The following is a 10,373-nucleotide window of genomic DNA, read 5'->3' on the forward strand; positions in this document are numbered from 1 at the left end:
TGGAGAAGATTGGACACCATCCTGTCAGAAAGCAGGAACCCTACCATGTGACTTGGGTGATTCCCCATTGCACCAATAATGAGTTATAACTCGTGAGTACTTGCAGCAATAGCCTGTGTTGGAGCCATTCTACAGGCTCAGAGGTGTTGGTAGCCACTATTCAGTATCGTCAAAGAATGAACCAACTATTAGCAGCCTGACCTAGTCTAGTCGTGAACAGACAAAGGAGCTATAGGTCTCAAATAACGAGTTTGCCCAGCTCTGGCAATCAGTGACATTGTGTGGAGACACCATACCATTAACCATCAGCATGTCCTGAAGCTGGCGAGGTAGAGCCCAGGGTGGAGCACAGGCTGGAGCGCAGCTGGGATGAGAGCACCAGTGACAAGGAGAGAAGCAGTTGATCCTCCCTGCAACCCAGGGAAGGAGGCAGAGAGACCATGCTCTCCTTGGTTGGGGGTTCCTCCCCATGACCATCCCTGCCCCTGGCCACCCACGCTCCCGGGGGATCTCTGGGCATGCTAGGCCCTTGTGGGGTGGTGACAAGTAACTGCAAGAAGTGACATGGGCTCTCCGGATGTCAAAGCAGACAGAAGCAGCAGACAAGGCTGGGGTGTGTTCAGAACAGGGACACATTTTTCTCTAGGCCTGCCTCTGACAAGATTGGCACTGAGAGCCACTGGCAAGAATCTGCCTTGTGCAAACTCTGTGTCAACATTTGTACTGGTGTGAGGACTCTCCAGGCCTTTTGCTGGGTGCATTGTTTTCAAATGCACAGAGAGATGAAGATTGACTTAACCTCTAATAAGGGTAGGGTAGCGGCCCCTTTGTGGCGTCTAATGAAGAAATTATTGATTCAGTAACAGGATACAGATCAGTTCCAGGGGAGCAGCAAACTCGGAGATGAATAAAGCTGCCAATTTATCATGAACAAATTTTTCCTTCTCTCAATTCCTTCCTACTCTGCTGTAATGGAACGGGTTCTGCCGAAGTACCCGGACTGAATCTGGAGGCAGAACTACATGGCACATTACAGGCTGGAAGAATCACCCGAGTTATGCAGCAAGAAACACAACTGGATTCTTTTTAACTCCACTTCCTCCTTTCCTCGGAAGCCGTTCTGGTTAGAATTATTCCCAGCAGCCTCTTATCAGAGCGGCAGCGTGCACAGCCTAGGGGAAAAGGCTGTATCCCTCGACCACCTTGGTGAGATTTGTGTATATTGTTACTGAGCCGAACGGCCAAAGGTTATTGCCACCCAGGGCTGAGCCATTCGGGAGTGCAGTGGGTGAGAGGGGGAGGGAGAGAGAGTGAGCATGAGCAAGTGCTTCCTGCTCACCGTGAATACACTGAGCCTCCTTCAGAAGCTCGAGCAGAGCCACGTCCCTCTAAAACAAGGCATCATGGTCACAGCCAAAATAGAGGGCCTGGTTTTTCAGCCCCTGCCAATCTCACTGCCTTCCCCTGGAGCTGCGTGCCGCTGAAGATCAGGCTGTTAAAAGAGAGCAGGTGAAATAGTCCCACTAGAAGCAAGGCTGGGAAAAGGATTTCGAGTTACCCGAGCATAACGTCCCACAAGGCTTCTTCAAAAGGAAATGAGCCAAGTAACAAATAGGCAACAGCCAAGCTCTCTGCAGGCTGTATAAGATTTAACTTCATTTCTTTTATGCCGTTGGGGTTCTGCATTAAAATTAAAAGACATTTTGCACCACGCAGATCTCTGCTCTGGAGTTCCCCCTTCTAAACCATTCAAGGCCAGATTTTCAAAAGTGGCTTTTAATTTGGGGCTCCTCAAGGTGGGGGCCCAATTTACAGGTTTTAGCTGTAGTGTCTAGACAGCAAGCACCTAAATGGGTGGCCTGATTGTTAGAGGTACCGAGGCTGGATTGCTCGGTTCCTCTGCTTATCTGGGTGTCTAAATATCGATTTAGGTAGTTATCGTCCCCCCGTGAAAGCAGATAGGCCTTATCCTCAACTCTGCTCCCTTGACTTCACACAGCGGGCTGCAAGGACTGGGTCCATGCTGTTAGCTTTCAAATGGCAAACAGAGAGATTAATGTTTATTCCAACTCTCGAACTTAGCTCAGAATGAGTTCATCAGACATTCCAGAGGCGAGGGCAGGCAGTTCTATAGGGCTGCCCATTTCTCGCTGAAGAGCTGGTGCATGGCTGAGGTCACAGGTGAAATGAGCTTGGACTCTGGTGTTGAAATTCCCGCACGGCTTGTAACAGGTGTCCATCTCTGGCCAGGAATGGCAGTTTTAGTCAGGACTCAGGTGCACGGCCGTCGCTGCAGAGGGAAGCTCGCCCTTTGTCTGGTTATCATACCCTTGGACGCAGCGTGGTCACACACAACAGAACGAAAGTAGCAGCACGACTGGCGAGAGATAAGCAGCTTCCGACCAACCAGATCCAACTCCCGCTCCTTCCAGTCGCTTTCATGCAGCATGGGGAGGATCTAAGCTCTGAGGTCCCCGAAACAGAGCCAGACTTCAAGGTGATCTTCCCTTGGGAGAATATTACCAGGACCCTGCAGGGGCACGGTCAGTGCCAGCCGTGTGGTAGAGGTTTATCCTGTCGTCTCTGACCGTGCTGTAGGGAACATCCAGAGAGCTGCTGGCAACACTGTCACCCCTCACCAATGCATATATCCTGTTACTAAATAGGAGCGCTCTGTAAGCCATCGGCAGCATGCGATGCATACATTGCACCCTCCGTGCTGTATCCACAGAGGAGATGAGTTCGCTACAGCTCTCGGCGCATCGATTTAATCCTTTAGCTCAAAGCGCAAGAGCCTCATGGTCCTAGCTCTGGGACTCCTGCATGCAACAGGTGGGGACAGTCCAGCAGTGCAGGGGCAGTGCAGAGCGTGCCACTCGCCTCGGTAACAGCAGCTGAGTTGTTATGGTCGTCGGTGCCGAGCTGGGGTTACAGCAACGCCCCGTGCTAATTCAATGGGATGGTTTGCACCAGGCGAGCAAGTGGGTGCAGAAGGCCTGACCCCAGCCCCTCCTCTCCCCTCCCCTCTCCTAGTACTAACCAGTGGAATTGAATGAGCACAAGGAGGGTGGAATAAATTAACCCTCACAAAGGAATGGAGTAAGTGATGCTCCACCAAGAGTGACGGGAGCAGGGAAGGAATGGGTCCTCCCTGAGACAGTATCACCTAGGAAGCTCCAGTCACGTTGGTCTCGTTGGGGCGGGGAGCAATTTATACTTTGCCCCTTACCCCGGGCTCAGCCTAGTGACCCACTTTAACTCATGAAGGATGAGGGGTCTGAAACAACCTGCCACTGACACAGCTTTACAGGAAAAGACCAGTTTGGGCTCATTAACAGCAAGGGGTATTTTGTTTCTCGCTGTACCTTGCAGGCCGAGCAGACCCAGTATCCTGTCCAAACACACGACTCTGCCAAAAAGGCTCCTGTCTGTGCACCGGCAGGACCGCAACACTGAGTGATGCAGAAAAGGAGCGTCTGGTCCAGGAGTACAGGATTAACCACACACATCAGTGTTATTTTACCACCCACTGGAATGCAGCCACCTCTGGGGCTGAACATGGCAGCTGTTCCGCCAGAAGACGGCCGCACAATATAAGAATTTAGGAGAGGAAATAAAGATACAAGATGAAAAAGTCAGCCTCCATCAACAGTTACCGCATAGAACTACACACCTTGGTTTTGTTATCTCCAATTCCACTGCATGGCAAAGACTGAATTTTAATGTCGATGCGTGTGTGTACACCCGTGGTTAAAATAGGATAGATACACTCACAGCTATAGATATATGCCTGTATGTAGGGTGACAAGATGTACTGTTTTTAAAGAGACAGTCCAGTTTTTTGGGACTTTTTCTTACATATGCACCTATTACCCCCCATCCCCTGTCCCGTTTTTTCACAGTTGCTATCTGGTCACCCTACCTGTACGTATCTTATTTAAATGCTGATGAAACCTTAACAACACACATTCCCTACTGGGAGATAGCTATAGATATCTACTGTCTAGCTAACACATAGCTCCATAGAATCCAGCTTCTAGGGAGGCATATGTTGTATCATGTCTGGTTGCTTTCAGAAGAGCTGTTTTAAAAAAACAGGAACCAGAAGCCTAGACTTCATGCTCATGACATGCCAAAGGAGCATATTTAGGCTGTGGGGGCCTGAAGCTTGAAACACATTCCACTGTAAAGGCCCAGGACGGATGGCGCTCAAACATACAATTTAGCATCCCCAATATATCAAATCTCTTTGAGGTGGGTAGAGAGCAGCAGAGAAGCTTGTTATTACACAACAAAGTGCTGAGCCAGGAGAATGAGAGCGAGAATGAAGGGGAGAATGAAGGGCAAAAAATCCCAGGAAGGGAAGTTGTTTTGAAGGCACTTGGCCTGAATAGTCCCATACAGGCCATGGAAGTAATCACATTTTTTTGTGCTGGAAACAGGATGTGCCTATGAGCCGTGAAAATCACTGGTATGTGTCTCCTATTTGCCACTAACCCCATCTCCTGGGGGGGGGGGAGGGTTATGGGGCTCCACGGGACTAGGGGGAGATGTGTTTTTGTGTGAGAGTGTCAGGTATGGATTCCTCTGTGATTGAGGGTGATGGAAGGGCATGTATGTGGGTGGCTGTCGGGTCAGGAAGGGGATGTGAAACCCTGGGATAAGAGATGCTCTCTAACTAGAATTGGGACCAAGCCATGAAGTTTGGATCCCAATATGGATCTGAATGTCCCCGAAAGCTGGATTCAATGTTCCAGTTTGGGCTTCGTCTCCAGTGACCATCCAGAACACTAAGAAGATCACTGCAAATGCTGAAGCGTGAGGTATACACTGTGCTCGTCTCTTGATGCGCTAACTCCCATAACCTGGGAGTGAGTGTTACTTTCCCGAGAGGGAGGAGTTTGCTGGGGCAAGATGGCAGTGAGAGCCAGTAGAGAATCTATTAGTAAGCTGGAAACGATGCAATTGGGTGAACTCTCTGTGAGGAGATGAACACAGCAAGTTCTGCTGGGAAAATTAATGGATATTGAGAAGTCAGATTTTAGAGGGCTGCAAAATGTAATGGAACAGTAGGGCCAAATCTACATGACAATTACAGGTCCCCTGCTATTGTGTATGCAGCATAAAGAGCCAAGACAGTGCAACCTTCCGGCTTCGTTCCTTCCTCCACATGTAATGTTCTGTCTCAACAAGCACTTCCTGAAAGTAGAGTTCTTCAAGGGCTTGTCTACACTCAGAAAAATTAATCAAAATACACTAAAGATGTGAATTTAAGGTGGATTGATTAAACTGCATTAAACCCCCATGTGGACATTCTTATTCAGGCTAATTTGGTTTAGCTTACAAAGTGAATTAAGATAAAAACTTATTAATTCTGAATAAGAATGTCCACATGGGGGTTTAATGCAGATTAACCAACCCACTTTAAATTCACACCTTTAGTTACTTTGGATTAATTTTTCTGAATATCCCCAAGTAGACAAACCCTAAGTTCCTGTACGTGATTGCACAATATCCCCCCATTATGGGAATCTATTTATTGTAACACCCAATATGGCATTTTATGACACGGATGCTCCATAGACTCGGTGAAAGTGTGGCCCTCCCATTTTGGTAGCAGATAAGACCTTAATCGTGTCCCTGAACTGTGGTAAAATGTAGGACTGTCCACTTCATTGGACAGGACGCTTCGGAAGTATGGTGTGAACACGGACACAATCCAGCTTCATTGCACCCAATGGGAGCTGGGCAGGCAGCACTGGCTAGGCCCCAACCACATAGGACAGAGCCCCCATCAGGAACCAGCTGCATTTGAACCAGGCCACCTAACGTGGTTAATGGCGCAGCACAGATGAATGCTTAAGTGGCCACTTCTCCGGAGGTGGCTGTGGATCCGTGCACTAGCAGGTCTAGAGACGGACACCCTCTCTCCGCAGCACAGATACCATGTGGGCAATAGCCACAAAACCTTTTTACCACCGCTCCCCTCCTGCCTGGAGCACTGCCTTCTTCCCTCCTCAGGTGCCTGCCTCAGAACAAACCTAGTGGCTCTGCCTCAAAGCATGGCAAGAGGCCGCCATTCCCATTTGGGAAGCCTTAGCAACAGTTGCCACAAAGTCCTTCTTAGCAAATAATGTCATGAGACCTACATCATTGCTGGCGGGAGGGGAAGGGGGGGAGGGGAGGAAGGCAGCTTGTTTGTGCAAAGTCAAAACAGGCTCACCTGCCTTTGCTGAGTGCCCGCAGCAAGGCATGGAAATACAGGCAATGGTTTTGTGGTCTGGATTGGGCTCTCCGGTACTGCCCACGTACTTTGAAAGCAAGCAGCATCCACCATACAGTGGATCCCAACTGGAAAGGCCTTGTAAAACCCCCAGGGAATGCTAGGAAGGAGGCTGCTCCTAGCAGTGACCTACTGCCACATCCTTTGCAAGGTCGGAGCCACACCTAGCTACTCTGTGTAAAGACAGCATAGAGCTTCATCACGGTGTAGTTCCACTCCCCACAGAGCAAGTTTGCTTCAGTTACCGTAGGCTTTGTTTGCATCTTTCGCCAGTATATTGCTTAAGGAATGCAAATCTCCCACAGATGCTAATTCACATGGTTTCTCCTTCACATTATTAATGTTATGTCCCTAGGAGACGTGCCTAAGAAAAATACCAGCAAATAAGCCTGAAGCTGAACTCCATTACAGACCAATTTCTCCTTAGTGTAATTTGCCTCTCAAATGAACAGGGCGAACTTGGGAGGTAACAAAGCACAAACAGATTACATACAACAGAGCCTTTGCTTCCTTTTAAGCAGCAAACTGCTGCGTATTCAGACTTTTAGCAGATCTATACTGATGAGGCCATGAGAATAGTGTGTTCTGTTGATCTAGACCATCCAGATCATTTGTTTTTGCCCTCCCGTGTAACAACGGAACGAAAAATTCAACCTTAAACAAATTCCCACTCAGCAGAAAGTCAAATGAGGGGTGTCAAACAAAACAGAGTTGATTACGTGTTGCATGAAAATAAAGGCAAGCCTGGGGTGATAACCAGTCCAAAAGCCTATGTTTCCTCAGAGCAGAGGTGTTAGGCAGATTTGCCAGATTCTCAGAAATCTGAGACGAAAGGTTTGTGTGTGCATGAAATTCTCAGTCCAGACCCTTCAGTTGTGTAAATGGAGCTACCCTGGTTGACATCAGCTGAGGATCTGGCCCCATTTTTGTTTTAAATACAACTGATAAGACATTGACAGGGCTTTGTTCTCCCACGCAGTTGGAGTGCTCATGCCACAGCTTCGACATTTAGAAATGAAATGAAGAGGATTAAAAAAGAAGCTTACCTTGCTATAAAGTGTGAGGTCTCCTCAAAGTTTCTGCCTTTCCAGCTACACCCACAAGCTGCGTTCTCACCCCTTCGGCAAGCTAGAGTCAGACACTGTTTGCTGCTCCGCCACCTCTGTCAGCAGGGGAACTGCAGAAATCAGTAATTTAATACTGTACTTAACTACAGGGAACCTCCTCCTAAGAGATCACACCCATTCCCTTCAATGAGACTTGCTAAGAGACAGACCCAGGAAGCCACGTGCTTCTACCCAAGGTTTTCTGGGCTCATTGTCAGGGCTCAGCAGACACTGGCTTTTCTGTAATATCCATGTTACAAATTCAATGGGCATTAATGATTACAAGCTGCTTTGCTAGAGAGCTGTTTTGCTGGCATTTACAGAGTGGGTGTTGGATTTTTTTCATAGGTTTATGGGGGCAGTGGAATGCAGTGATGTTTGGATGACATGGTCACATGACAGAGCATCAGATCATCCAACAAGGCTGACCCGCTGTAAAATAACTTGCCAGGCCCCATCCTGCTCAATTTCCCCATCTCCTAGCCACATCCCGCCAGCCTGTAACTTCTCTCCTCAGTCCATGGTGCACAAGCAGGGAACTGCTGGAGCTGATGGGCAGAAGCTCTGACTGGCATCTCAGAGGTGGATCATTGAATAATTTAAATTATAAACGCCTATGTCCAGGAACCATGCTCGGGCTTATCCATGAAAAGTCAAAGGTGCTCCTGGAGGTCAATATTTAATATGATGGAAGGTAGCAGCATCCATTAGCCTCTCTCTATCTTACTTCCTCATCTGTAAAATGGAAATAGGACCGCCCTACCTCTCAGAAGTGTGGTGAGATCCATATGAGAGCCATACAAGCACCCTAAGGGCACACAGCTCTTAGAGACCGGTAACAAACCTATGGTCAATTCATCCTGCCTGTTAGGCTTTCACTGATTTGTTCTTTGCAGTATTCCTAGCCCTTTAGGGTTGACCCACACCCACCACTATGGGCCAGACCCTCAGCTAGTATGCATTGGCCTGACAGCAATGGAACTACACCGACCCAGACCATCTAAGGGTCTTGCCCACAGATGTTTATTTTTAAAGGTCATTTGAAAGACTGACACATTTCAGAGACCACAGCACATAACGCCGTAGGAACAGGAATTCATTTGCTAACCTGACCCCAAATTAACGCAAAGCTCCTTAGTTTCTGACTATTACATCTCATTTTCCATTTAATAATGGCTCCAGTTCGGTTGTGAGGGTTCTATCTTCAGCCCTTACAAAATAAGACCTGTACAAATATTTATGTCAGACCTTAATAATGGTTACATTATACTGGTGGTGGCATACAGGGATGTGGGAAAGGCCTTTTGTGGTCACTAGAACGCACATTATCTGTGAAACTTTAGACACCGGTGCACAAATTTTTGGACACAGCGTAACCTTCCTGTTGCCCTTCACATAAAGTAGTGCAGGGTTTTATTTTAAGTGGAGCATTGGGTATTCATTTCTCAAAGTAGCCCCATATCTTTTAGTGGGACAGTGAGGAAAAGCCTGGTCTTGCGGTTTTCTCCTAGGGCAGTAGATTTGGGTTCTATTTCTGGCTCTGTGACCTGGGGCAGTCTTCAAACGTGGCCTCTGATTTTAGGTAGACCAGTTTCTGGGTGCCCTGCTTGGCACACATGGGGCAGCTCTTCAGGGATACAGAGCTCCGGTCAGCAATTAGTCAGTGGGTGTGTTACTGAGGCAGAGAATATTACAGATCCTGGATCATTAGTTCAAGTGATGGAGATTCATACTTCTAGCTCCGGTTCAGTCTCTAATCTGTCAGCCAAGATAGTGGCCACTACATGAATGGGGTCCTGTCTGGAATTTGAGCCACTGTGGGGCTTGGGATGAGCATCGCCTTCCAGGAGAATGTAATCCACTGGTGAACGTGTGTTGTCTCCCCCCTGTGCCCAATCCACAGAGGATTTGGCTCTGTTACAGTTCCCGGTGCAAAGCCTGCTTTTACTTCAAGCTCGAGAGACTTGCGCTTTTCATTCTGAAGGTCCTCTGTCCAGGCCTGGTGTACTGGTTAGGAACAGTGGCTGTCACAGCCCCACAACTCCAGCTGAAGTCCACGGAAACTGGGGACACTCAGCCCCTCTGAAAGGCAGCCCATTAGGGATGAAAGTTGGGCACCCAACATTAAAGAACACTTTTGAAAATTTGGTCCATTCTCTGTGGTAACATGAGGTTGAATTTGTTAATATTTACATGTGCTTAGGGCCAAATCCTACTCATTGACATGGGTGTAAATCAGGAATGCATTCATTGGCTTCCATGCTCCCATCAATGTGGGGAGAAAGCAGACTTTGGCTTTTGAAAACCTAGCTGGAAGGTGCTGTAGAAGATCCAAGTGCTATGGGGTACAACACGATGGGTGTGCACAAGATCTCCCACGTGGCTGTAGGATGGTGTTTAAACTCACACACCTGCCATGCCCTAAACCACCCCCATGCCAGCTCAGTGTGAGATGTGTGCTGTACATGTGTGATTTGGGTTGAGTTTGATCCAACCTGCAACACCTGAGCCTTCTGGCCAGAGGGTAATCCTTCTTAGAACCACCCTCTAAGACCTCCATGTTCCAGGCTGTCGTGGGATAACCTCAGGTTCTTATTTTGAATTGAGTTTAGACTGGAGGACATCAGGGTGAAAACCAGAAGTGCCATTAAACTGCATTTCTGGCACTCAATGTCACATACCCAGTGACCACACAGCCTTGATTTGCTCATCACTGGAGAGGAGGAGTGAATATACACCATATTCTCCCAGTGAGATTGTGGCCTTTACCCTCAAACACACCACTGCCTACTTCACTGAAGATCTGTTGGAAGGGGCAGGGACAATCCCTCCTTTCTGGATGCTCTGTTAAATGAACAGAAGTGCCCAGGCAATAGGGATAGATGGGCAGGTTGGCTACAATGGATCTACATGGACACACATCAACTGAAGGTGGTCTGCTCGCTTGCTTGTGCATAAGCCTGTCTACACAGGCAACCTAACCT

The 10,373-nt window shown here is 48.1% G+C and overlaps 1 protein-coding gene across 1 annotated transcript in view; it reads right to left on the bottom strand.

Annotated features, from left to right (window-relative positions):
• Positions 1–7,455, bottom strand: part of VILL (villin like) — a 66,340-nt gene extending 58,885 nt beyond the window's left edge. Inside the window, exon 1 of the mRNA XM_084619069.1 lies at positions 7,330–7,455. The gene's annotated coding sequence lies outside the window, so the exon portion shown is untranslated. The remainder of the gene's footprint in view (positions 1–7,329) is intronic.
• Positions 7,456–10,373: the final 2,918 nt, after the last annotated feature.

This window comes from Lepidochelys olivacea (assembly GCF_965140295.1).
Source record: "Lepidochelys olivacea isolate rLepOli2 genome assembly, chromosome: 2".
Taxonomy (NCBI): domain Eukaryota; kingdom Metazoa; phylum Chordata; order Testudines; family Cheloniidae; genus Lepidochelys; species Lepidochelys olivacea.